Genomic DNA, 26,980 nt, shown 5'->3' with positions numbered 1-26,980 from the left:
TTTCTCTCTCTTTGGAAATAATTGAGATCCACGCAAAAATACAAAAAAATGCTACTTTGCCAGAATTATATGTTTTAAGATGGGCTTGCTATTAATGGACAATACAGAATCACAGAACAAGTCAGGTTTGAAGGGACCACAGTGTGTCGTCTGGTTCAATCTCCCAGCTCAATCAAGTAGGAGCATCCTAGCATACACAGCACAGGATTGCGTCCAGGTGGTTCTTGAATATCTCCAGTGAGGGAGACTGCACCACCTCAGTGGAACTTCCTGTGCATCAGTTTCTGCCCATTGCCTTTTGTCTTATTACTTATACCAAGAAGAGCCTGGCTCCACCCTCTGACAATGTCCATTTAGATATTTATACATGTTGCTGAGTCCCCTCTCACTTGTCTCTTCTGAAAACTGAAAAGGCCCAGCTTCCTCAGCCTTTCTTCATAAGAGAGATACTCCAGTCCTTTAATCATCTATGTTATCCTCTGCTGGGCCTGCTCCAGGAGCTCTATGTCTCTCTTGTACTGAGGAGCCCAGAACTGGACCACTCCATATCTATATATTCGTAGAAAATACATCCTATTGTCAGAGACATTATTATGACTTCTTACTGTTTTAGGTTGCACATGTAAAATGTGGCCAGGGGCATGTATTCTATTGCATATCTGTATTGTACTGTATATCTGTTAGTGGTGGAGCAGTTTTCCTTATCTCTTCTATGATCCATCCTCCCTCCAGGAGATATCTTCTCTTAATGGGCCATCAAGTGCCACTGCATGACTGATAAAATTGCATCATTCCAGTGAGAGATGCTTTGTCCTGAGGGAGGAGCCAAGCATTCCTACCTAGATAGAATCTGAGATTTGGAACACCACAGGCACTTTTCCCACTGGATTCCCCGGGGAGCAGTTTTCTTCTCCACTGGATTCTCAGAGGAAGACCAGAGCCATCTACACCACCACTGGACCTTCAGAGGAAAACTGCCCTTCTATAGGATCGCTGCTCGAACAGAACCACACCTGTCACCCCCGGAGGACTGCAGCCACCATACAATGAGACTGCTACCACTACCCTGACCCACAGGGTGTATTCTGACTCTGCCAGTGTTGTTTTGTATTTCTGCATTTTTATTTTCCCTAGTAAAGAACTGTTACTCCTACACTCATATCTTTGTCGGAGAGCCCCTTAATTTCAAAATTATAACAATTCAGAGGGAAGGGATTTAGATTTTCCATTTCAAGAGATGCTCCTGCCTTCCTTAGCAGACACCTGTCTTTTCAAACCAAGATGCTTAGTTTGGAGGATGATATCATTGCTGTGGAGCCATCTCATATGTAGATGCAAGGTGACAGGAACGGAGATACTAGAGGATGCAGAACTGCAAAATCAGGTTCCATGGGGAGTCCCTCATTCTGTACTTAAGAAATAGATGGATACTAGTAAAAACTAAGATTTTGAGACAGTGGCTTTATTTTAAAAAGTGTCTTGGACTAAAACCTTTATTGTGTTTAGTAAATGAAACAGAAAATAATAGGTTGGTAAGCACATTATGAGCTAGGATTGCTTTCTAAAGGAAAGGAAAAAAGTGTTTGAAAATACAAGGCAAGTAAAATTTTGCATGTATCTGACTCTTCACCTGCAATTTAGACTGTAATTTTGGCCTGTCCTGGACCTTCGTAAGGCTGTCAAAAAGAGGAGCACAGAGAGAGTTCTAGAACCATAAATAATATTTGGCAAAATATTTAGAAATGTCTGTCATATTTTTCTGCATATGCCATAAATAAAGGGACACCCCCCTTTGCCCCTCAAATTAGTAATGTTTTGTAGTCTGGAAAAAGGTTTTCAATCTCCAAAACTAAACAGGCAAAAACTGGTATATTGACTGAGGACCATACCCTGAGCAATTTGACAGTCAACACCCACAATACAGCTGCAGACCACACAACTTCTCCAAGACCCCCAAAACCTGATTTTCCAAATATAAGTTTGAAAGCAGATGATTTGAAACTTTATTTTTCAGGACATTATATATCTAACATAGCAGCTATATGTAATGCACAGACAAATGACAGTGACTTCAGGTACTGAAGTCTGGGGTGAGATATAATCTCAGTCCAAAAAGAAAACTTCCTCATAGAAAAACACCATTAGAGAAATAATGTGGTGTCATTTATACCTTGCTCAATCAAATTATATTTTGGCATCAGACAAGAACCAAGCTGTCATATTTAATAGAAACCTGGATGCAGTGAGCCTGTAATATTTAAAATTAATTCCAGAGGGAAAAAGGCATTGCAGAAGTACAAAAAAACAAACAATGACAAAAAGAAAAATTTATATGGTACAGTATCTGAAGTGTTTTCCCATTCAGAAAAATGTACTATATATCTAGCAGAGGAAATCAACAGTAACAACTTATATTGCAGTCCTGAAAATTTGGTGGACACAAACAGAGAGAAGTTGGATTGGACAGAAAGACCCAATTCCTTCTTCCAAGTTTCATCCTAGCGTCCTACAAAAATGAAGAGAAGGGGTGATATGAACCTGCCAATTTGTACAAGAATACTTAAAGTGATAACACTAGAACTAGCACCCCTATCCAAGCAAAGAGATCCCATAAACATCTTTAGCAAAAGTAGGTCTGTGCCTGGGGGTTATGCATAGATCCAGTTCACTGGGGCACCACATATGTGTCAAAAGTATCTGGTACATTTTATGGAGCACTCAGCTTTCACACAGAGTACTTGCCTTAACTACACCTAATATGTCATATTAATTGTGCTTAGCAGAGCCTGAAACGACTAAATCAGCACAGTATCACCAACAGAGCTGTGTCCATAATAACCCTCATAAACTGCTGGTAAATGCAGTTTCTCACCTTGTAGCTTTCTGCAACAGCAATGTTGTGCCTCATAAAAATATGACTTTGAAATTCCCATTGTGCTGCAACAGGGGTTTGATATGCTCTTTCTTGTGATAGCTAGACTAAAATAGTTTGTTCTATGTTCATCTTCCCTGACATCTGGGGAAATGTCCTCATGTTTTCTCTTCCTGAGACATGGCTATTTCTAGAATGGGAACTTCTTTATTAAGAAATCTTATTTTACCTCCCTCTTAACAGTTCTTTCCCCTCATCTCTTTTATGAGATGCAAACAACTGTGAAAAAAGGGATGCCATCAATATAGTTCTGGCACTTTTGTCTACATCTTGGAACAACAAAAAAGGAAAGCAAGTCAGTGAAAGAATCATAACTAAATGCTAGTATTAGAGCTGAAGAATTCTAATGAAAAAGAATCAAAGTAAATGTTCAATTCATATAGATTTGACAGAATTAACTGTCCCCAGTATGCTCCTTCACTGTCAGTAGGAAAAAAATACTACCAAATGGTGCCAAATTTTAGGAGAAAAGAGTGCATTGGATACAGCAGTGTCTGTGAGGGTGAATTCTGCATCACAGAAGTACTGAGCTCAGCTTAGAAAAGGTTGAAAGTAAAGGTTGTGCCCTGACATCTATTCAGCCTTCTTGGCAGCATGCTGCCTGGGGTAACAACTTTGAAGAAGGGGTGCCATCAACATTGTTCTGGCTAGTCAGACGGACTCAGATATGGGGCTGTTCATTTTTGTAGAAAGCAGCTGTGTTTTGGGTTGTAACTCCTAGCTGAGCAGTGGAGAGAAAGTTTGCAGCCTTGAAATGTCTGAAGGAACTGTTTTCTAACATGTAGCTTGTTCTTCATGGATGTGATGAACTGGAAGCATTTTATTCCCTAGGGAAATAGTGAACTAACAGCTGCAGTGCATAATTAATATTAGAATGAATCTCAAATGAGGTCATATAATAAATATCATAAACATCTTAAAGTGCATTTGATGGTCTCCTTCAACATCTGTGGTTTCAACATCTGTGGTATTTGCAACAGACATCACTTTATGGGACAGGAAAATATTAATATTTTTGCTAATAAAAAGAAGGGTCTATATCTTCTCAGTTTCTATCTTTTATTTTCTCCATGCCTACATTAATTCTCCTAATCTTTTTGAAATAATCTGCTATTCAGATACTTTTTGCTAAGGCCTAGTTTCTTCGTAAGAAAATCTTATGGAGGGAGAGTGGGTAAAAGACTATGATCCAAGGCAGACACTGTTTTGCAGTAGGATTTCTTAGATTTTGGCATAAAAATTTCTCTGCAGTAAATGTATGTTTTTCATCAGACCTTGCTCTACCATGTGGCCTAATCTTCTTGATATTTTGCCCAACATATTATGAGCTCAAACTACTATTTCTTTCCTTTGTACAAGCCAGTAATATAAATGCTAGAGCAAATGGTATAAATCCCAGTGGAACACACATATCTATTTAATTTGGGTTACTGGTTGCCAATGGGAATAAACAGATTTTTGTCTTTGAAGAGTTCATTAGCTTCTAAGGGGGAAAAAAAGGGGCAATACAAAACTCCCTTTCTAACCTTGTAAATCTATTGGGAGCCAAACTCAAAACTTCATTTAGTTTTTTTGGGGGGCATCTGCTGACCTTGGCTTTGACAAACCTTGTAAGCTGTACTTTAGCCCACACAGCTTTAGATGCTCACAGTTAACTTAGCATATATCCATTACTGCTTGTGTCCAAGCTGAAAAAGGGTGTTGGTTGAGAAAACAACTGCCTGAGCTTCCATGATGAACTCTTCTATTAGATCATCCCTATTGCCAGCTTTCCCTACTGTTTGAGTACTTACCTTTCCCCCAAGGTTGGCCAAGGCAGTGTTATCTTTCTTGGACAGTGTAAAGAACCCATCCATATTCCTTCACAATCCTATACTTGTATAGAAGTGCAGTGTATGCAGGACATGTGAATCCCCAGCTATCAGTCTCACTCTCTGTTTCTATTAAAAACATAAATATAAGAAACTAGCAAGAACTAATGGGCCAAATGCTATGATTCGTATTTGATTTAAATTGCTATCAACACTGAAAGGAAAACTGTTCAAGAAAGTACCAGATTGTCTTCTGCTTCTGTTTTCCCAAAAGGCATTGTCATCCTACTGGTGGTCTTGTCTCCAGGCTGAGTCTCTAGAGGGAATTCCGAAGAATCAGGTATTTCACAATAGGTAGGAAATACATAAGTATTTCACAATAAAAGAAAAATTATAAAGTGGAAAAGGAATCTGTGGCTAAAGAGTACATAAAAAAGGGTGCTAGAATTATTTTTTATTTTGGATCAATTTTACTTTATCCGTACCATCTTAAAGTAATTGCTTTATAATTAAGAATACTGAGCAGAAACAATCAAGTCGTTAAAATTAAATGAAATAATTTTCATCCAAAATGTATGCATGAGAGCTTGGAAAAGTTGGCAAATTAGTTACAATTTTCAGACCTCTAGAGAGGAATTTATGAATAAATTAGTGAAATTGAATAAATAAATGTTATTGTTCTGCTGAATCTATATACAATACTTTCAAATAGATTTTAAAATATATCAGAGGGGATTGAAAATATATTTCAATGTAGCTTCAACTGCTAAAATGTAGACTAAGCATTAATGACAATGCTCTAGTTGTTCGCAGTTCATACAAGAGAAGATGTTACATACATGTAACAGAACAGTACTAAGATACTAATAACAAGTTATGTAAACTCTTCAATTTTTGGAGGATTTTTTGTATATTGTTAGAACTGATCAGTGGGTATAACATCAAGCTTTCTTGAGATATGAAATATCCATAGGTAGCATGACTATTACTGCCCCAAGAACAAAGCCACAGAAAACTCAGCATTCAGATTTCCATCCCTATCATCTCTATGTCTTTTGCTTTGTGGCTGTCTTACACTTGAGTGCCTGCTTCAAAATAACTGTTATTAAAACTCAGTTACTGAATGTAATATAGTCTTTCTTTCACTTCAACAACTATTCATGAGTTTGTGTGAATTTCATGCCCAGCCATTCTCCTAGCACAAGCATTGGGTGTTTCTTACAAAAAGTCTCACTCTCACTGGGAAAATGACTTGTAACTGGCATTATGTTATCAGCTGTTTGGTTTGTTGTTGTTGTTGTTGTTTTTTTTTTTTTCTTTTTTTTTTTTTATGTGATGCCTAATGTAATTGGCTGTTATGTAAGGGATGTCAGTAGTGGACCCAACAGGAACGCTTTCATCAACAGATGAGAAAAAACATGAAGGAAGAACTACCTACCATGTTTGAACTACATTTTTTTCTGGTGCTAATATTTTTTCCTGGAGGGACAGCAATCTTGAGCAGGACACTTGTACTAGCATATCCCTAAAAACTGTATATTTAGGGATATCTTTAGATTCTTGCATCTTTTCTGGTCCGGTGTTGTGGTTTAACCTGTTGGCAGCATAGGGCACTCTTTGATCAGTTGGAGTCAGTTTTCCCAACTGAGTACCCCTCAAAACTCTTGTGCATCCCAGCCTTGCTGGCAGGGCAGTATGAGGGACAAAAACAACTTTACACTGAATGAGCACTTTTCAGCAATAACTAAAAAATCTGAGTGTTATCAATGCTGTTTTCATCACAAATCCAAAACAGCACCAAACAAAACTTTATAAAGAAAATTAACTCTACCCCAGCTTCAGCCAGTTGAGTCTGTCCATAGATTCTCTCAAACTTGCAGTTTTAATTAAAAAAAAAATCCTTTTAAGACATCGTGATAAATTAATTAGTGTAAATTAATATAGGTGATGACATTTTGTGTATTGAAACCTATTTTGGGATGGTTTCCAGCTTTAAAAAAAAATTAAACTAAATAAAAACAGCAGATGCATCAGCATTTGACTCTGAAATTCTGGGGCTCCAACCCTGCAGGCAGAACTCACAAGCAATTTCTCTTGAAGTCTAAAGTACTTTTATAATTCATGAGTGAATTATTTATATGCAAGCCTAATCAGTGTTTACAGTATGGTAAGAAATTCTCACCTCCCTCATGCAATGAAGAATTAATTGCTTGTGTAATTTAATTTAGTTTATGTAGGCTTGACAACAAAATCCAAGAGAAGACCTAGATTCTGTAGGTATTCTGTAGGTCCTGTGATTATTGCACTGTGACATCATCACAGTTGCTCCTCATCCATCAAGCAAGCCCCTCACAGCTGCTTGCTCACTTCCCCACAAGCTGGATGAGGGAGAGAATTGGAAGGGTAAAAGGAAGAAAGCCCATGGGTTGAGATAAGTTTAATAAGGAAAGCAAAAGCCATGTACAGCAGCAAAGCAAAACAAGGAATTAAACCCCCTTCCCATGGGCAGGCAGGTGTTCAGCCTTCCCTAGGAGAGCGGGGCCCCATCACATACAAGTAACTTGGAAAGATAAACACCATCACTCCAAACGACCTCCCTCTTTCTCCTTTCCCCCATTTTATAACAGAGCATGGTGCCATATGGTCTGGAATATACTTTTGGTCAGCTGGGGGTCACCTGTCCTAGCTCCTCACAACCTTTCATGCACCCCCAAAGTCCTTGCCAGCATGGCGGTGCAAAAGCAGAAAAGGCCTTGGCTCTGTGTTAGCGCTGTCAGCAATAACTAAAACATCTCTCCATTTTCAACCCTTTGCTCAACACAAATCCAAAACAAGCTCCATACTAGACACCATGAAGAAAATTAGCTTTACCTGGCCAAAATGAGAACAGTCATAATTTTGCATAGACGTGGCAGAAGTCATGTACCTCAGTTTTACACTTACAAAAAATAAAATTCAAATTAGAGCTCATAATGTCCAGCTGGGTCACCTTCTCTTGCTTATGAGGCTGCATCAGGGTTTATTAAACATAGTTTGCATTACAATCTCTGCCACCTTTCCAGCAGTTGCTGCTTCTGTGGGGCTGTGCTATCTGCTGGGCTTTTCTAGCATTTCTGGTGCCAAGCCTGAACTGCTAGGCCCAACAGCTTCTATTAAATCTGGTTCCTCTGCACACACTGGACATTAGGGTGTTGGATTAGCTGGAAGTTGTGGTGTAATATAACATATTTTCAAGTGTAGTTACAACCATTAACATTTACTTTAGTATTAGACACAAGTTAACAAGTGGTACATTATAAGTGCACTAACCTCACTAGTGAATTAGAAACCTAAACTAAATTATTACCATGAGATATCCTCAGCCTTTCTGAGGATCTTTATAGCATTCTGCTGTTGATTTATGATGCAATTTACCTCCATGCATGGTATATACCATGGGTGGAATCCCAGTGAAATGAAATGACAGATGGACTTCCCACACTCCAGTAGGTAACTGCGCATATATATTTTAGAACTTTTCCATTTTGTACTTAACTAAATATCAAAATTTAATACCTAAATAACTTCATTCGGCTGGGTAAGATTCTTCTACTTGGACAGATCAAATGTGAATAAACTTAATGCTCTGGGAAACTGTAGCACCTATATGAACACCAAATCTTCTGAACAGCTTAAAAATATAATATTTTCTGTAAGTAGCAATGAAGGTAATAATTATGGTTTTTATGGACCATGCTTTTTTATCATGGCTTTTTCTGGATCCTGCTTTTCATACAGGACTGGAGATAACAACAGTGTAGTATATAGAATTCATATTATATATAAACTCCAACTTGAAATCATAAAAATACATAATGATTAAGAATTTCCTCTTTATTGTCTTGAACACCTTCTGATCCAGACTGCCTATAAAAAACTCTGAAAAAAATTTTACTTTCTGTCTATTAAGAGACTGGTAAGCCACTGTTATCACAGTTGTAGGTGCACTACCTAATAAGCCTTTCCAAAACTTAGAATAGCAACGTCCTGAAGTATCACAAGAGATAACTAGAGTGTCAGTGACAAAGATGCTGGTAAAGACTGTCCAATGCCATCACTGCTCAAGAAAAACTACATTAGTTTTCTTTTCCATGACATCTGTAACATCTCAGTCACTGACTAGTTCCAAGTAATTGTCTACTCTTGGGGCGGTTTGAGTGTTTCATGATGAGGGGTTTTTGTTATACTTGGATAAACACACTAAAACTCAGAATTGACTTTTGGCTTGCAAACTAAAAGCTGGCTTCAGAAAGGACAAATGTTTTTTTGGCTTGAGTTCTGGTCAACAGTATCCCATGGTGAGACTCTAGAAGCACTGGGGGAGTTTCAAACTGATAAATAAGCCAAACACACAAGTTGCTTTTGATCAATGAGATTACATGGAGAAAGCAAGATATCACTTCATTTGTTCTCAATTCTTTGTGCACTGACAAATTTTTTGTTTACCAGCTTGCTATCAAACATTCCTTCTATGACAACACATAGAACAGAACTCAGAACAAAAAAAATATAGAAATTTTTTTTGATGTTTTATGTTTTGTGCCAAAATACTGTGCCTATGCCAATGATTGCTTGCTACCTCACAAGAAATGGGAATAGAATGCAAACTCTAGTCATTGATTCTAATTGAACAAAAGGGATTATAATCATAGTCTAACATGCAGAGGTAAATCTAACTTGGATTAATTTATTGAAATTATTTATAGACTAAGAAAAATCTCCTGGGTCCTGTTTTCAAGACAGTTTGTGGTGGCAATAAAGCAGTGGTGTCTGTATCTATTACTCAGCTTTGTATTGTAATTTACTAGGTATTACAAAAAAAGTCAGCTTGTCTCTTTTGGTAAGGGCATGTCTGCAAACAAGTTTGTGGGAATAAAAATAAGAAGAATTAGCCTTGCAAAACTCATCAGAAGAGCTAATGGCTTTGTCCTATCTTCTATTCTATAGGGAGTTGTAACTGAGGATTCTGATCCAGAGATTTCAACTGAGAGGATTACATGGATTTTTAGGAAAAGTTTCTCAGAAAGGAATGTCTGTAATGTTCAGCTTTCATTTAATTTCCCTATGTGTTACAAAGGTTCTGTTTCCATTTCAATTTTGTTATTTTAGTAACAAAGCAACTTTTATCTTTAACTTTTATCTCCTTAATCTTATTGGGTCCCTTGTGACTCAAAGACAGCTATCCTCTGAAGACAGCTACCACAGTAGGTAAAAATATCTTCAGCATTCCAGTTAGAATTGACTGCTTATTCATGAGAAATGGGAACCAAAGCCCTTTTTAATGAAAGGTTCTCCAAAGTTTAAGATCCCAGATGGGACTATTGTAGTCTTTTGTGACTATGCTTATCAGTATATATGGAATCCTTAAAAAATGTATCTTTTTCACAAAAGGCTCTACAATTTGATTGTGCTAAATGTAATCATTACTAGGATAACCCTGGCAGAACTAATGAAGACTGACATATTTCCTTCCCTCTAATCCCTGACATGCCTTGTATTCAAGTTACAAATGATCAATATCCTGTTTTTGTTATGCTATAATGCAACCAAAGCGCCTAGTCTTTTGAAAAAATTTTCAAGTTTAATCCTGAAGGACTTTCCAGTCCTTTCCCTAGGGAATTTACAGGACTCCCTGCATGCAAACCTACTGCTGCATGAGCAGGTTTCTGACTAAGTATATTTCCCAATTGTACATACCTGGTTTTGGAACAAATTCTGTTGTTCCAGTGTGTTTTACTCAACTTTCATTTATTTGACACTTGTAGTATTAGATCTCCTTGCCCCAGCCATTACTACAATTTCTCTCTTTTTTTTTTTGCTTTAATGACTGTTTCTTTGTTTTTCTTTTTGCTCCGGTATTCACTTCCCATAATGTCCAGGTAGACAAATTTCCCTACACACTCAAAGGTAAAGATCCTATTTCTTCCTCTGGAGTAAATGGTTAGATCCTGTTTTCCTTTATGTGCCTGTCTGGTCCAGATGCCTTTCACAATCACTCACTAAGACCTACCAGAAATATTTTATTTGGGGGTGTGCCTGGGGGAAAATACTCATGTTCTCAGTGGATTTTAAATTGTTCCTAATCTCCTTGTTTTTGTTGAACATGATCTAACACAAGCTTCAAATACATGCCCAGAACAAAACCGGACATTGAGTTCACTCTAACTTTCATGGCACAAATTCAACTTGTTATGATTGAAGGGAAAAATGGCAATTCAGGCAATTATCTTTCTGTGCAAATAAGCCATGCCTCTAGATTTTTCCTGGGACCTCAGAGCTGGAAACCTGTTTGTACTGAGAAAAAACCAAATTTTTTTGTATGTCTCTTCTCAGACTAAGGACAAGCACATTATGCTTACTACAGATTTGGTACTGTTGATTGAGTGAAAACTGAATCTTTCTAAAGACATCTTCTTGTCACCTGAAGATGAAAAACATAAGCTTTCATTGTCACCAAACAGAAAGCAAAACCACTTCATGAAGCAAAACAACTTTGGTATGGAAAATCAAATTATTAATCTCCAAAATAAAATAATTTTAAATCAAACTTTCTCCTACATTAATCAGTTTTGTAAAGAAACCAGCAAGTGACGGAATTCAGGTATGTGGTACATATTGGTATATGAAAATGGCTGATCTAGGTGCAACCCATTCTTGCCACTTGTTATTGTAAAACTAAACTTTTAATTTCAGAAAACTGTTGAAAACTAAACTTTTAATTTCAGAAAACTGTTGAGAAATATGATGCAATATTTGCTTCCAGGTGATAGCAGTGAATGAAAAGAATGACACCTGCATGTGAAGGGATACAGAAGATTTTCCAGAACAGAAATGCAATTAATTGGTCACTGAGATAACATATAAAGTCTGTCTCATAAAATTATAGTGTTGTATAATCATAGTCATAAAACCGCAGAATGGGATGGGTTGGAAGGGATCTTACAATCATCTGTTTTCAACTACCTGCCATGGAAAGGTGTGAATGCTAGTGGGCCAACAGGGAAAGAATTCACAATACTCCACTGGAGGGAAAACCCTTCAAGGGATAAGCACCTCCTTAGGTAAGGACAAAGGCGTCTCCCAGCATGCCTTGCTGTGACATGCAGATTCAATGTATCCCATTGGCCCTTCCCACTTGCTCCACCCCTGTGCCCTCATCCCATGGGCCCTGGTGTTCTGCTCCACTCCTGAAAATCCATATAAAAACTCCTGCTTTACCTGCCTGAGTGGCTCTTTGTCCCTGGACTGCTTTCAGGAAGAAGCTCAATAAAGATCTCCATGAAACCCCACAGGAAGACCCCTTCTCCTTCTGTGCTGCCTGGATCACAGAAGAGCTGAAATCACCTGTGCCCCCAAGGTGTTTTCCAAGATGCCTCTTCAGGAAGGTCATGGCACTTTGAACACCGCCCTCTGCAACAGAAAGGGACTAGACCAGGTTTGACTACGGTTGAGCCACTGTATATAAAAAAGCAAATAAATAACTAAATATCTCAGAAGACACCAGTAGTCTTCCTAGATGTCCAAGTACATAAAAGTTTGGAACTGCAATATGGGCACAAAACCAATCTTGTTCAGAGACTCAGTCTCGGACCTCTTTGTTTTTCTGTTTGTTTAATCAAACATTTTTCCCCCCTCATTCATTCAGAACACTTTCCTAATTTTTGTCCCATGAATTGTCTGGGCTTTGGATAGTGAAAATGAGTGCTTGATCCGACAGCTCCACAGCTACTGAAGCTAATGAAAAAGTCTACCATCTGCATGGCTAATAGAAGTAGTCTTTACTACTAGAGGGCTAGCAACAGTTTTCATTCTATCTGCTATTTTATTTCTAGCTATTACTGAGCATCTAATTTTTGGGAAGCCATAAGTTCTATGGCTTCCAGACTCTTAAATTTGTTTTGATTTTGGTTTGCCTTTGTGTTTTTGCTGTGGTTTAATCTTTACAAATTCCATTAGATTTGAGAACTTCCATAAGTTCCATAAGTTGCATTGTCCCAAAAAGAACAAACACTCTATTGTTTTTTCTGATACATTGATTTTCCATAGTTTGTTAAGATGTCCTTTGGCTATTTTGTTTCTATGCCTAACATTATGCATTCTCTCTCCATATTTTTTAGAAGCTCGCATGTGGAGCTGAGTGACTCTAGTAGTTTTGATGTCATATTGTGGTATCTCCTGGGTTTTTTTCTTCTTTTATTGTTTTATTTATTCTTTCTTTTATATTTTTTCTTTCCTCCAGACTGTTGTACTTGTCCATATTTTGGAGAGTAAGAGAGAGTTACTGTGATCTTGCTCTATTATCATTCAATGCCATGTTCCCATTCAATTAATTCAGAAATATATCTACCATAAAAATAGTGAATTGCTTCTGACTGTCACCTGCTCCATCACTTTTACTTTCATATACAGCTGTAAGTTTGAAACTACACAATTTATTTTTGCTATTGAATACACACTCACAATATATCCCAGTGTTGTGGAGGAAGTAGCTCTACCCATGAACCAAAGAGATTAAAGGAGAGCAATACCTAATTCTGTTTTAAATGCTTACTGTAATCTCTTTGGTGATGGATACTGCAGTGGAGAGCATGAAGGTCTTTCTGTGTAGTTTCTAAGGAGAAGTGCAAAGGAGAAATGAAATTGCTCAGTAGCCGAACTAAGCCATGGCTAAGACCGGTCCATTTCACCATGAGGGGAAGAGACAGAAAATTAGAAGAACATAGAGGAAAATATAAATGTGTAAGAGAACAAAAGGATGGGGATGATGATAAGTTTTTTAACCACCCCTAGAGATCCTGAGAACCTGACCCCTCCAGCAAACATTTTACTTCCCTCCAGACTGTGGCACATGAAAATATGCCTGCATTCTGTTGGCACATTTATTTTCTATTCCTAATTACATAATCCTGAGGCTGGGGAAACCAGAATAATAGATGCCAATGAAATTCAGTCTGAGTTCCTTTCACATGAGTGTCATTAACAATTGCTAAAAAAGGTAATGCTAGTAGTAACTATGATATTTTTGCAGGTGGATATTTGGTGAGATCATATTTGCCTGCAGTTAGATTAGATAAGGTGAGATCATTAGAGAAACAGGTGATCTCGGTACAAATTTCGTGCTCTCTCTGTGTAACTATTACACTCTTTTTATTTAAAAGTTTTAGTCTATGGTCTCATCTTTCTTGAAATTCATTCTGTTTATTTGTTGCCTATTAAACAGAGAGAGATTTGCTAAAGATATAGTACCTACCGTTTCTGTGAGCAATTGAAATTGAAGGCCCTTTGGAACAAACAGGACTTCAAGATGTCAATAGAAGGCCCATGTGGATAGCAGTCACTCTAGCTTATGACTACAGGATCTGCTGAGGAGATTCACCATAATGTTTCCTAATGCTGAACCTGAAAACCACAGGAAATCATACAGAGGCAGAGAACACTCTCAAATACAAACTATGGAAGTTTATATACAATTAATTCCAGCTAATACCTAGAATCACTCAGAGACAATACAAAGCCCTAGTTACAGTAATTAATTTGACTGCAGTAGCAAAATAGGGGAAATCAAAGAGCTCTTTGTGTGCTATATTTTTTCTCCTCAGTGCCTTGTTTCCACTGGTCTTTTGAATATATTAAAATCTACCATATTTCTGTGTATCTTTGCCTTTGTATAGTGTTTATTCTAGAAGAAGAAATGGTATATTGTCCTGGAATACAATGTACCAATACTGACTTACATCACTTAGTCATTTTGGAACACATTTCCTATGAAATAATACAAGATAAGTACATTACATAGCTATTTCTTATACTTACAAAGGATTTAAAGTCATGAGATTTTTCTAGTCTGGGAACAGGACCAAACTCTACGTCAACAAGTTTCCATAAGGGTTGCTGTATGCCTCCTTGTACATCTTAAAAAATTGTGCTTTTTAAAATCCAAGGAAACAAAATATTTTAGAACAATTTTCCTTCGAATGTGCTATTGAAGAAAAGCATGAGAAAACACTGAAAAGAAACTGAACTGTGGTTGTTCAACTCCTGTTGAACAAAATCATTCAACAAGTCCAACAGTAGTAGAAAGTAACTGAAAACGTGACCTAAATCAGCAGTGGAAAAAAGCATTGACGTTAAGGCTGTAAGAAATGCTTCTGTCAGATTTTTGGCATAGTTTTGCCCTTATATTATATGTCTAAAATACTGTAGGTATGGTCTCAAAATAATAACAATAACAATTAATAATAACAATTAATAACAACAACAACAACAACAACAACAACAACAACAACAACAACAACAACAACAACAACAATAATAATAATAATAATAATAATAATAATAATAATAATAATAATAATAATAATAATAATAATAATAATAATTATTATTATTATTATTATTATTATTATTATTATTATTATTATTATTATTATTATTATTAAAAAACTGTAGCAGACATTAAAGCCGTTCTTCTTGAAGAAGCAATAGAAGTTTAATAGAAACCATCTGTTAAGATGCTTAGTCTCAAGAGGCCATTGTTTCAGCTGGTTATTTTGATCTTTTTCTGTGATATTTTTAACAACAAATTCTTTGCAAAAATACTCTATTTAAATAATTTCTAAATAAGAATGTCTGTATTTTCCTATTTTTAAGGGGGAAAAATTTGATCATGCTGTCCTTTCATTTACCCTTAACTGCTTATATGCTCTCTTATTCATTGGAATAAGCTCTTCCTGGAACCATTTGTTATGTTGTATTCAATGAAGTTTTACAGTAAAGTTTGCTTGTAAGTACAGCGTAGGGAGCTGAAGCCTGCCACTGACTATTGTAATAGTCAGGGTTTTCCTCTGATTTTTAACACTTAGTTCTATCTTCTGCTCAGTAGCATGTATATGGGAGGGAGATTCAGGCAGTAGCCAGTAATGAGATAAACTAAAAGCAGAAGCACTAAAAAGGAAACTTTTTTTCTCTCTGTTTGTGAGAAGACACTTTAGTTTTTATGTTCTTTTCTTTAGGGGCCACCTCTGTGCATAGCATTGCAGTGCAGCATATGGTCCACTGAAACAAACCTTAACTGGCTCTGCTAGTAGGACAGTTTAGTGGCTAGAACATTTAGCACGGTAAAATGTCAGAACATTTTCTTGCCTCACACAGGTTTTGCAGTGAGGCTGATTCACACAGGAGAATTTAGTGCTGCCTTGACTGCTAGCAAAGCCAGGGCCTGCTAATGCAAAGCAGACGCTGAGAGGTTGCGGCAGTACAGCTGTATGGAGGCAGCAAATTGAACAGTGGATAAGAAGTAGACTTTCCAAGGAATGAACAGAAGAAATGCACCAAGACAGTTTGACTCTAATTTATGGGCCTAATTAAAAAAAGGAATTGAATTCTTGACCAGCTTAAAGCACATGAGTAAAAATTGTAACTTTATCAGAGCTCATATGCTTTGTCTGGTTCTACCATAAAAGCAATGAATGGTTTGCCTTTCACAATATCAGGCTTTTCACTGCATTTCTTATGCAAAAGCATGTTCTGTATTTATATTTAGGCTTAAAAATTCAAAAGAGAGTTTGTATATTTTTATAAAACATTATCTGCATTCTTGAGTCTGTAACAGAACTACCATTTTAAGATACAACTGTTAAGAGCAGACTTTAATTTGATTGAAAAAATAATTTTCAAAGCAAAACCTAATGTTTTACAGATCATTAGCAACCTAGATGTTGTGGTCAGGACAACAAGAAACATATGGTGGTATTTCAAGTTCAAATTAACATCATAATTCTGTGTAGTGTTATGGGAATTATACATGCCAGCTACCATAACAAGGTTCAACACCAGGTTTCCACTGAATCAATAAGCTGAAAGTTGTTTTTTATTAATAATATGAGTTGTTGAAGCTTGACCGGGGTGTTTCTGATGACAGATTTCAAACAAAGAAATTGCTGGGTATCTAAGCTCTCCATCCCATCCTCAAGTGATAGGTTGGACTAGTAATATTAGGATTTCCTTGGTTTTCTACTGGTTTGATTTGTTGGTTTTATTGTACTGCTTTTTGATTTTTTTTTGCTAAGAGGTTGCTAAGTGGTCATCTTGTTATAGGATACCAAATCCTGTTAAGTCTGCTTTGGCTACTCCTGCAGTTAGCTGTTTGGCATGCTGAAATTTGGTTGCTGTGGATCATATGCCATGACCTACAGGCTCTGTCTGCTCTAGCTATTACTACTGTTAAAGCTGCTAGCTCCAAGTTTCGACGAATTTTGTCTGCAACAGCAGGTAGACTGCAAACTCTTTGAAAGTTCACTTGAGTAAATATATAGCTGCAGAGCTCCCTCTAGCAGAGTTCAGTTATTCTCAGTCATTTTATCCAGCTTGTTCTCTGAAGTGGTTCTATGACTGCTTTTCTCCCTGTTTTCTTAAAACACATCGCTTCGCATACATGCTTTGTCAGAAGTTAAGTCTAGATATTCTGGGAATATTTTGAAAGAGATTTGTACAATGCAGGAACATTATTTTCATTCCAGACAAAAAGGTTAAGAAAAAACACTCTTATCTTGAAAAGATACCTGAAAAGAACTTTGAAAGATGCAGTCACTTGTACCCTTCTGTGAACACGTCAAGTGTGCTTTAAAGAGACAGCTATGTTACCACAAAAAAGATGGATAATTCTTTTCCACTTATATAAAATTGGAAATGCTTCTTAAGAATTTTTAATTGGTAAATTGGGAAGGTGTCTTAACTAAAGATAACTGAATTCAGTATTTCTATTAGAATTATTTTTATACAAAATAGATTTAATTGAACTTTCTCTTTTGACTAAATTGAAAATGAATTTATTTCACTGGGAAACTTGGCTGTAACACTCCTTAACTGATGACATGGGTTTTCTTAAAGGGGGTATCACTTATCTTCATTATACATATTCCCTTCATGATTTGTATTGATTAAAATATATTTTATATGATGCAGCATATTTTCTTACAATTACCATTTGCTTGCTGCTTTGCTTATTTTTCTGAATCAAATAAATTACGTAAATATCTTATGAAATATTTTCTTGAAGACATTTTCTTGAAGAAAAAGATCAAGAAAAAGTTAACAAGATAACAAAAGTAACTAAGATGACTTTCAACCAATGTCACCCTGAAGCTTTGAGGAACAAAAAATGAGCAGTCTCTTTAATATATGACTGTCTCCACCGAGCTCTTAAAACACACAACTTATATCTGAATACTCAGTAAAACAAAAGGAGATAATTTTTTTCAGGGTCAAGCCCCAAGACATCTAGAACTTCATAATCTACTGCTATCTTCTATGATGGGCATATGTATTTGTCTAGAAACAATTATTATTCTTAGAGCAATTATTATTCTTAAATTAGCAATTATTATTCTTAAATTAAACAAACTACTGATGGATATTAGGAATATAAACGATGCAACATACTGATTGATGCTAGGAATTTTAAGATAATAATTTGAAAATTGGAAGTGAGAATAGTTTCTCTAAAGAGAAACTTTACTTTAGAAAGGAACATGCAGAAGTTTGACATAATGTCCAAAATGCCTTAAAATAGTATGCCTTTTCCAAAGCTCAGTAGTTTACTAAAGCAGGAGTAAAACTTCAGCAGCTGTCAAGCTGAAAGCTGGTATGCAAAAGAGTCACCACAGAAACCTTGTAGTACTCATAAAGGAAATAGTTTTTAACTTTTTTCCTCTTTTCCCCCCTTCATTTTTCCCCCCTTTCCTTATATTTTCAGTTGTCTCCTTCATTTTTCACTTTTGCTTGTATTTGTGAATCACACTTTTAACCAGAATAGCCACTTGATTTTGTATAGTGGCAAGTATTTTAAAAAAGAAGAAAAGTAAGCTGGGAAAAATTATGATGTGTTAAAATGGGCAAGATGACACTTCACTGCCAGCCACATCTGAACTGCAAATCTGTGCTTTGCTTGCTCAACAAGTGCAGCTAACCCTCTGTGGACTAAGTACTTAAGAGTTTAGTGCAATATGTTCTGCAGTGCCTAAAAGTAGGGGAAGATTTTGCCCTCTAAGAAATTCCCTTTTCTGAATAAAGCAGTGGTAATTCTCACTAGCTTTTCATTGGCCATTTCCACTACTGATAGTGAACAGCCATTTCATAGATCAGGAGGGACAGTTATAGGCAAGCTTGTTATTTGGCCAGTTTCCACATAATTTCTTCCAATCAAACAATATCTTTATTTGCATTTGCTGTGCCTTCATCTCTTGTTCTCTAGAAGTTATATTAAAAGAGAATATAGATTACATGGTCCTCCTAGCTTGTGAAACTACATATGGCACTCTAACCTTCATCACCTCAAGTCACAAAGGAATCAAAAAGGATCGACCTTTTCATAAGTATCAAGTAGAAAATAGCCAATAACAATGATGCTTTTATATAGACTGAAATACAAGCAATAGCTATGAGGGGGTATATGCAGTATAAACAACATCTTCCTTGTCAGAACGAAGCTAAATTTGAATGCTCAGTTTTCCTCTGAGCAACCAATGGTTTAAAGCTAAATTGAGGATTTTCATTTCAGTGGGAAGAGTTCTAGCTGTGTAAGTTTTTGCCTTCACAGGTCCCAGGCTGAATTAGTAAGAGGCTTTCTGTGCTAGAACATCTGGTTACAAAGCAGGTAGCTATTTAAGCAGGCAAGAGACCCCACTCTGAATTTGGCACCTCGCAGTTTTTATTTTAAAGCGTCCATCTCTCTGCTCACATCCAGGTTTCTTCACTGCTTTGCAAAAATTATTTATTTGGCTCCTTTTTGCATTAGAAATAGTTTTCCAGAAGAGATGTCTTTATTTCCAAAGATCAAAAGAAGACTTTCTTCTAATATGTGCAGACTGATGAATGAGGGGATAAGTAAAGTACAAAGAAATCCTGCTACATTTAGAATGAAACAGGAGGTGCTGCTTTGGCACCAATGTGCAAATACCAAACACAGGTTTCCTGAAGCAAAAAAACAACCCATCAACATTCTCTGATCTGTATTCTCCAAGCATTTACCTTTTCCGGGTAACTGCTATGTGTTAAAGTATATTCTTTTTTTTCTTTTTGCAGCAAAAGCCAAATAGGCTTTGTTTAAAATATGCTGTTTTCCCTTTAAGCCCATCTTCTGAGTGTATTTATGAGAAATTTGTACAAAAGGTTTGTGCAAAAGATTTTGCCAGTTACATTTTCTTTGAAAAACTGTCACTGATCTTGTTAAATCAGCCATCCTTAATAATAAGCTTCTAGACCCTCCTCCTCTCCTTTCCTTCACATCAAAATTAAGGTAAGAAATGGGAGGGGAAAAGTACAGATGATCTTACTCGTTTATGAAATTACTGAATTTATAATATTTGGGTTGATATTATCCTACCTAGCATAAATATTAAAATAACTAGTTCTGCTATGTAGGACACCAGCTTGGAAGTGAGAGATCATAGAATCATGAGCGTAACTTTAAACTCAATTTGTGTAGCTCTTGACAGAACACTAGTTTGTGTCTATGTGCTTTTTACACCAAAAATTAACATGAAAATATGCTTTTGTATCTTTCAGTCATATAAGTACATTAAACTGTAAAAGGCTAGGATAGCAGGATCTTTAAAAGTAGGATTATGTACAACATAAGTGGATTAGCAATAAAAAATTACTTTGATGCTCTGTCAGAAATATTTCTAGGCATAGGAAATTTCATGTATTTCTTATTATCAGAACAACTGCTAGTCTTTTTTGGCAGGATAACCATTCGTTCTGTTTTTTTCAGTGATATAGTATCAGTCTCAGGCGTCATGTAGTAGTATTTAGTTTGAATATACAGAAACCTGTTTCCTTCATATTGGACATGAGTTACATTTACATTGCTATTTAGGCATGGAGGTAAAATCCTTAATCTACAAGCTTTTACACTGGAAGAAATATCAGGAGCAATCATGAGCACAATTTACACCAGCTGGTTCAGAAAAAGTATTTATAAGTAATCCCAAAGTTTTCTGACAAAGTTTTCTGTATTTTTATTGGATAACTGAAATTTTTAGATTTTAATTACATTTAATCTTCAGGGAGCTGTGGAAACAGAAACTGACGTCTCTTCCACAATGGAGATTTTTGAGCTCTCTGTTGACTGACACTTCCTGGTTTTGTCCAGGGACATGATTACCATTGTGTCACTTGTCAATTTGTTTATTTCTACTGCCTGACCTTGCTTAAATACACCAATTTTTGCACTTTGATTATTATTTGTCTCAACTAATAGGAGAAAGAGTGAAGCTGAGATTAAGAATTATCAAGCAAAACTTTGAGCATCTCATATGATGCCAGTATTTTTTTTTCCACCCCTGTTCAAGCAAAAGACTTCTAGAGAGTTGCTTGGAAAACCTATAGCCATGTGTTCTTGGCTTTTTGCCTGCTTAACAGAGGTCTTGCACAGCTTGTGTTTTATGTTCTGTCACCTTCATTTCTCTATATTTTAGCTGGTCTCCTGGTGCCACTGTTTGCCACTGGCCTGCCTTCAAAGCGAGTGCTTGTGGGCAGTACTCATACGGTGTGTAACATACCATACACTTTGCAACTCATGTGGTCTTAATGGGTTTCCCAGTTACAGAGGCTAAAAGAGCAAGGCAGCCTGTTCTGCAGGCTACCACCCAGCAGTTCTTATGAATAAATCCTTTAGATAGGAGAAAATAAATCATTTCTACAATGTTTGCTTTTTATCTGGTAGCTATAATGAAGTCTTTCTCTTCTGTGGCAAGGAAAAGTGCCAATTGGATATTCACACTGTCATTTAAATGAATAATGTCTGGGAGACTAGTTAACCTAATTTCGGAGGTTTTATGACATCTTCAGTGCTTGCAGATTGGTAAGAAGCTGAAGGCTTATATCTAGAAATCAGTGATTGTCTTTGTTTAGCTGTTATTGAATGCTTTCTTTAAACTTAAACAGAAAGATGTGTTTCAGAAAGCAAGGCTATTTGTATGCCTCACTTCACAAAACAGCAAGGAAATCACCTTGCTGCATGGACTGCTTCCTTTGATTTACTTTCAGCTTTTGAAGTGGGATCCCATGATCTTTTCTGTATTCTCTATTGTTTTACCTGATTCATCTCCTTAATCAGTTTTCAATCACCTCTACATTTGCTTCTCCTGATCCTGGATCCATTCGCTTCCCTCTTGTCTTCTTTTTCTCAGTGTGAGTTAGCAGCATAATAAAGATTTTGCTATATAATAAAAATGATAATGCATCTATACTGATAAACTGCAGTTTAACTGCCTGAAATTCTAGAAATTACTCAGTTTTTAAACATCTCTTGGAACCATATTCCATGTCATACCACATTTGCCTGCATTGCCTTTTATATTATTATTCCCAGTCCTATATTTTTCAGTCATTTTTCAAGTTGATAGGCTTCTGTATTATACTGATTCCTTGACTGAAAAAGTAGGAGGTTTGATCTTTCCAGAAGAGAAAATGCTGTAAATAGATTATGATGGTAATACCACTTAGCATCTAAACTTATACAAGCAATGGAAAATATTTTTAACTCACTTGAAATGATTGGTCCATTTTTCTGCATAAAACCTGAATAAATTCTGAAACAGACTGGCTGGTTATAGGGCTGGGATAACTGGCTTACTGAATATTTTAAACTTACTAATTTAAACATAGCAGACCTAACATTCACAAATAAACTAATGTAGTTGCCAATAATTCTGGTTTTATCATAAATGCTCAGTTTTGTACTCAGTCCCAGATGTTTGCAGTTCCTACCAAAATTTTTTTTACTTAAAAGGTTTGTATTTCTGCCTGCTGTCCTCACCTCCTTTAAATGCAGGGGGATGTGTGGGCAGAGAGATCATGAAGTCACCTTGTCAAATTTCCTGATTTTGTTTCTGATATGAATTAGAAGAGGTTTTTTGTGGTTTTGTGGGTTTTTGTTTTTTTTTTTTTTTTTAGTCCGTTTTTGTGGTTTTGTTTTTTTGTGTTTTTTTTTTTTTTTTTTTATTTTTTTTTTTAAATACCAATGCTGCAAATGAGATAATTTTCCTACAGGAAGCATTTCCACCATTTTTGGTAATGAAAATTTCTTTGCTCTTCTAACCTATTCCTATCATTTGGAAGAGGAGTTAAGTTTCATTATCTTTTTTTGGGGGGAAGGACTTCCCTCCACTTTGAAAATTTGTGTCCATTAAGCCCTTTTAAAGGGTATTTTCCATAATACCCTTTCCATTACTTTTTTTCAGTAGTTAATGTTTCCATGTGCTCGTATACTTTTATAAATTATGCTACAGCTCTAAACTATTTTTATTTTGTAGATGCATTCTAAAAGAGAATTATTATATTATTTTAAAATGTAATTGTTAAGAAGAACCATACAATGTTAATAAATAATATGAATTATTCTCCTTAATTAGCCTCGGTTATAGCATCTTTTCTATACTGTTTAAAAGCAAATGTTTGATGATCTCAGAGGTCTTTTTTAACTTAAATGAATCTGTGATTCTTAGAAATTAACAATTTTTTTTCTCCGAGAGGTGACTTGCAGGTTTCAAATTTCAAGCCTTGCCTCTTCAAGATGTTCCAAAAAATTTGTTAATCATTCTGAAGTAGCCTGTTTGCCATAATTGATCAAGTGACATATTTGCTTCTTAGATGATTCAGTTAAGAAATCTGAAGAAGCTCCACTTTGAAGGAAAACTTTAGCTTGTGAAGTTGTGTGGAATTCAGGTTCACACAGAATGCCTTGCTGTCTTTAAAGTGGTTCCAGCTTGAGTAGAGTACTTTACTACCTTCCATTGTACAGGCTGAGCTTTCTGTCCAAATGCAAACAATTACCAAGCATTTTTTAATTTTTTTTAAAGAAATCACTAATTTAAAAGGATATAATAAAAGAGCTGTGAAAGCCTATTCTAATTAAGTGGTGACTTGGTGAAGCATTCTAAATAAATAGGGTAAATAGTGTGTTGACAGCATATTTTTAGTTAATACTATCCACAAATTGATCAATATGACTTTGAGAAGTACCTCACAAGGCAACAACCGGGGACTAAATTTTTCTCCAATTGAATTTACTAAATTCAACTGAATCATAAGAGGTAGTGGTGTGGCGTAATGACATTGAGTTCCTATGGGCTTAACTTTGCCCTTTCAAAGTCGATGCACTTTAAACAAGTGGAGGTATTAAGCTCAGAATAGTTTGACACATATCTTACTCAGCAGGTCATCTGATTGTACTACTGAGTTCAGATGTAACCGTAAGATTTGCTCTGGAGTAAGAGCTGCAAAGGAGAACTTTTTTGAAGTGTTCTTAAATACATACCTTTTAAATAAACCTTCATGTTTGTAAATAACAGTATAGAATTACAGATGAAATGTTCAGAGTTTGTGAGCTGGTGGACAGTGAAAATTCACTGTTTGGTTGAAGAGATGGGGAACACAACCTTTTCTAAAAGGGAAAAACTTTTCATTCATGCTTAGGTAGAGAAAATTTGCAGCATTGGTTCACATGTATCTTTTGCATCAGAAGATATTTTGTTCAATCTTCTTTGAAACAAGTTTATTTAGACTGAGATAACATTTGCAAATCACCCCAGAAACAGGAAGATGTGAGTTTCTGTTTCTAATCTCAGTGGACATATGATACGTGGCCTCAATGTAGAAAGCACCATTCAAAACAGATTGATTTCTTCCATCCATCCGGAATATTTTTTTAAGTTGTAAAAATCTGAAACAAATATGCTTAAGGATTTTTAAAAAAATCAATGGTATCATATTTCAATAGTTACATATAAAGCATTTGCAAAAATAATTAATAATTATATCCTTGTGAAGAGGACTAAAAGTTTGTGGGTTTTCGGTAACAATTACTGGAGGAACTCTTGTATATAATGCAAAGCTGAGGTAATCTTAAAACCCTTTTTTATGCATGAACTTGTATGAGCTTTTACAACTAAATGATTAAGTAAGGAGAAAAAACAAACCAAGGGAAGCCTCTGACTGATGGTGTTTATAATGCTAGAAGCTGTTATTTTGAATTCTATAGAATGATCTGTCCATACTTACCTTAATCCTCAGCAATAAATCACTCCTAACTGATAGTAAATGAAATGAGGGTCTGGAGGAAACGGATTCAGCCCTTGCTTTTGAAAGGTAAGACAGCAACTTCAGCACAGATTTAGATAAAACCATGGGAGGAGAGGTGTGAAAGTTGAAGAATCATACTGATGATGTCTTCAAAAGATGGCTTGAGATGTCTATACTTTGTTATCAGTGATCATGAATGATCTTGGCATACTGAAGAAATGGAAAGTCAGCCTGTGGTGGGGACAGTCCTTAAGGCAGTGATGGCAGTTTAAATTTAAATTAACAGTTTTGTAAATTTAACATCAGAGAGGACTAAACAAAAAGAAATTGTTGAATTTATATTGATTTCAACAAAATTGGGTTGATTTATCCCAGTCAGGAAGAACTGACAAGGACATATTCTTTACTTCATTTTCTGTGATTTTTTTTTTTCCTCAGGTCAATGAGATGGTCTGAATAATTTACATGCTTTACATTTGTGATTCTGCACAAATCTCGTGAAATGCCAGAAGGCTTTGACCTTTCAAATGGGTGATGCAGTTTTAAGAATTTACTGGAGCAAACAATTGTTCTTTGCATTTTCCTTTGTGCCAAGTTTGAAGATACTGTTTCTTCCAATTTTACAAATGCATAGTTAATAATGCCTCCTGTACCACATCTTCGGTAAAGTAAAAACTATTTTGCAGAGTTGGAATGACTTTGTGACAAAGAAAATAGTGTTTTGTAGAGCATGCACGGATACAATATTATTCTCTCTGCAAACTAACTGCAGTATGAAATAATTGTTTTGTTCCTTCAATTCTAATTGTCTTAGTGATAGCCTTCCCTGCACAAGTCTCACAGTGACTACAGTTAGCATGTGGTGGGCTACAATATCATCTACCAGCATTAACCTATGACCAGACTCTCTGTTAAAACTAATGAACACCAGTAGGGGCTCTATTTTAAAGTGCACTTTCCCCAAACTTAAACATAGAGAACTTCCCCCTATATTTTTACTTTAACTATTGAAACAATAAAAACAAAACATAAAATGAACTAAAGAAATTTGTTGCAGCTCCATGTTGATTTTAGCTTGCCCTGTATACATATGTGGAGAATTATTGGAAATGTTCTTTTTTCTTTGGCTGGTGATGAAGTCAAACATTTTGAAGTCTTTCTCAACTGGCCTTTTAAAAAATGTCTTTATCCTTTGCAGTTTGTGTTGAAGAGGCCAAATTCTCCTTACTTTATTGTCAAAACCAGTGTTTTGTGTCTTTTTAGTAAGATTATACATGTGAACATGAGAAGCAGAATTTTGTCCAAAGGGACCAACAACTTCAGGAGATTGGAAACAGTCACAGCAATTCACAGTTTTAAAGTAAGCACATTCACACGCTATATCTTTTTTACCTTATTCCTCCTTGTTATCCATTAATGTATTTTGTGATGTAGCTGTATGCAGAATAAAGGTCCTCTCTGTGCATTTTTGTATCCTGCCTACACATCCTTATTTGTTATAACAAAAATAAAACCAGAATTTATATTCAGTATTTTCACAGGAGTTTATAAACCACATTTGCAGCATTCCCTGATCAGTTGTTAGGATAGTTGTGGCTATGAAAAGGTTGCAGGATTTGGCTATTAACTCATTCTACTGCAAATTAATACATATGTTCTATTTATTGGGAAAACAAAGCTTCCTTTGAAATGCATTTTAGGGTCACCTGATTATCAGGCAAATACCAGTTTGCAGCCCTGAAAAACTCCCCTCTTCCTAATCAATTAATCTTGTTTTCACTGAGTCCCTCTGATTTTGCTCAGTGTTAGTTGGCTCAAAAGCAAAAAAAAAAAAAAAAAAAAGACAAAAAGGCCAGTGTATGATAAACTTTTTCCCCTATAAAATGCAACAACTAATAAAAAGACACTATTTGGAGTCAGCTGAGAATACCTATCCATGCAGCATACATTTCAAGCAGCTATCGAGCAGAGCAGACACCAAAAGCCAGCTGCATTTGGCTTCTATGGAGTCTAAATGTGGTTTTTATTTGGAGCTGTAACACGTGATTTTTGTTTGTTTGTATGTTTTGCTTTTCATTTTACACAACTAACTCTTAGAAAGAATTCTTCTTAG

The sequence above is a fragment of the Fringilla coelebs genome, assembly GCF_963513975.1.
Source record: "Fringilla coelebs genome assembly, chromosome: Z".
Taxonomy (NCBI): domain Eukaryota; kingdom Metazoa; phylum Chordata; class Aves; order Passeriformes; family Fringillidae; genus Fringilla; species Fringilla coelebs.
This window is presented reverse-complemented; position numbering follows the sequence as displayed.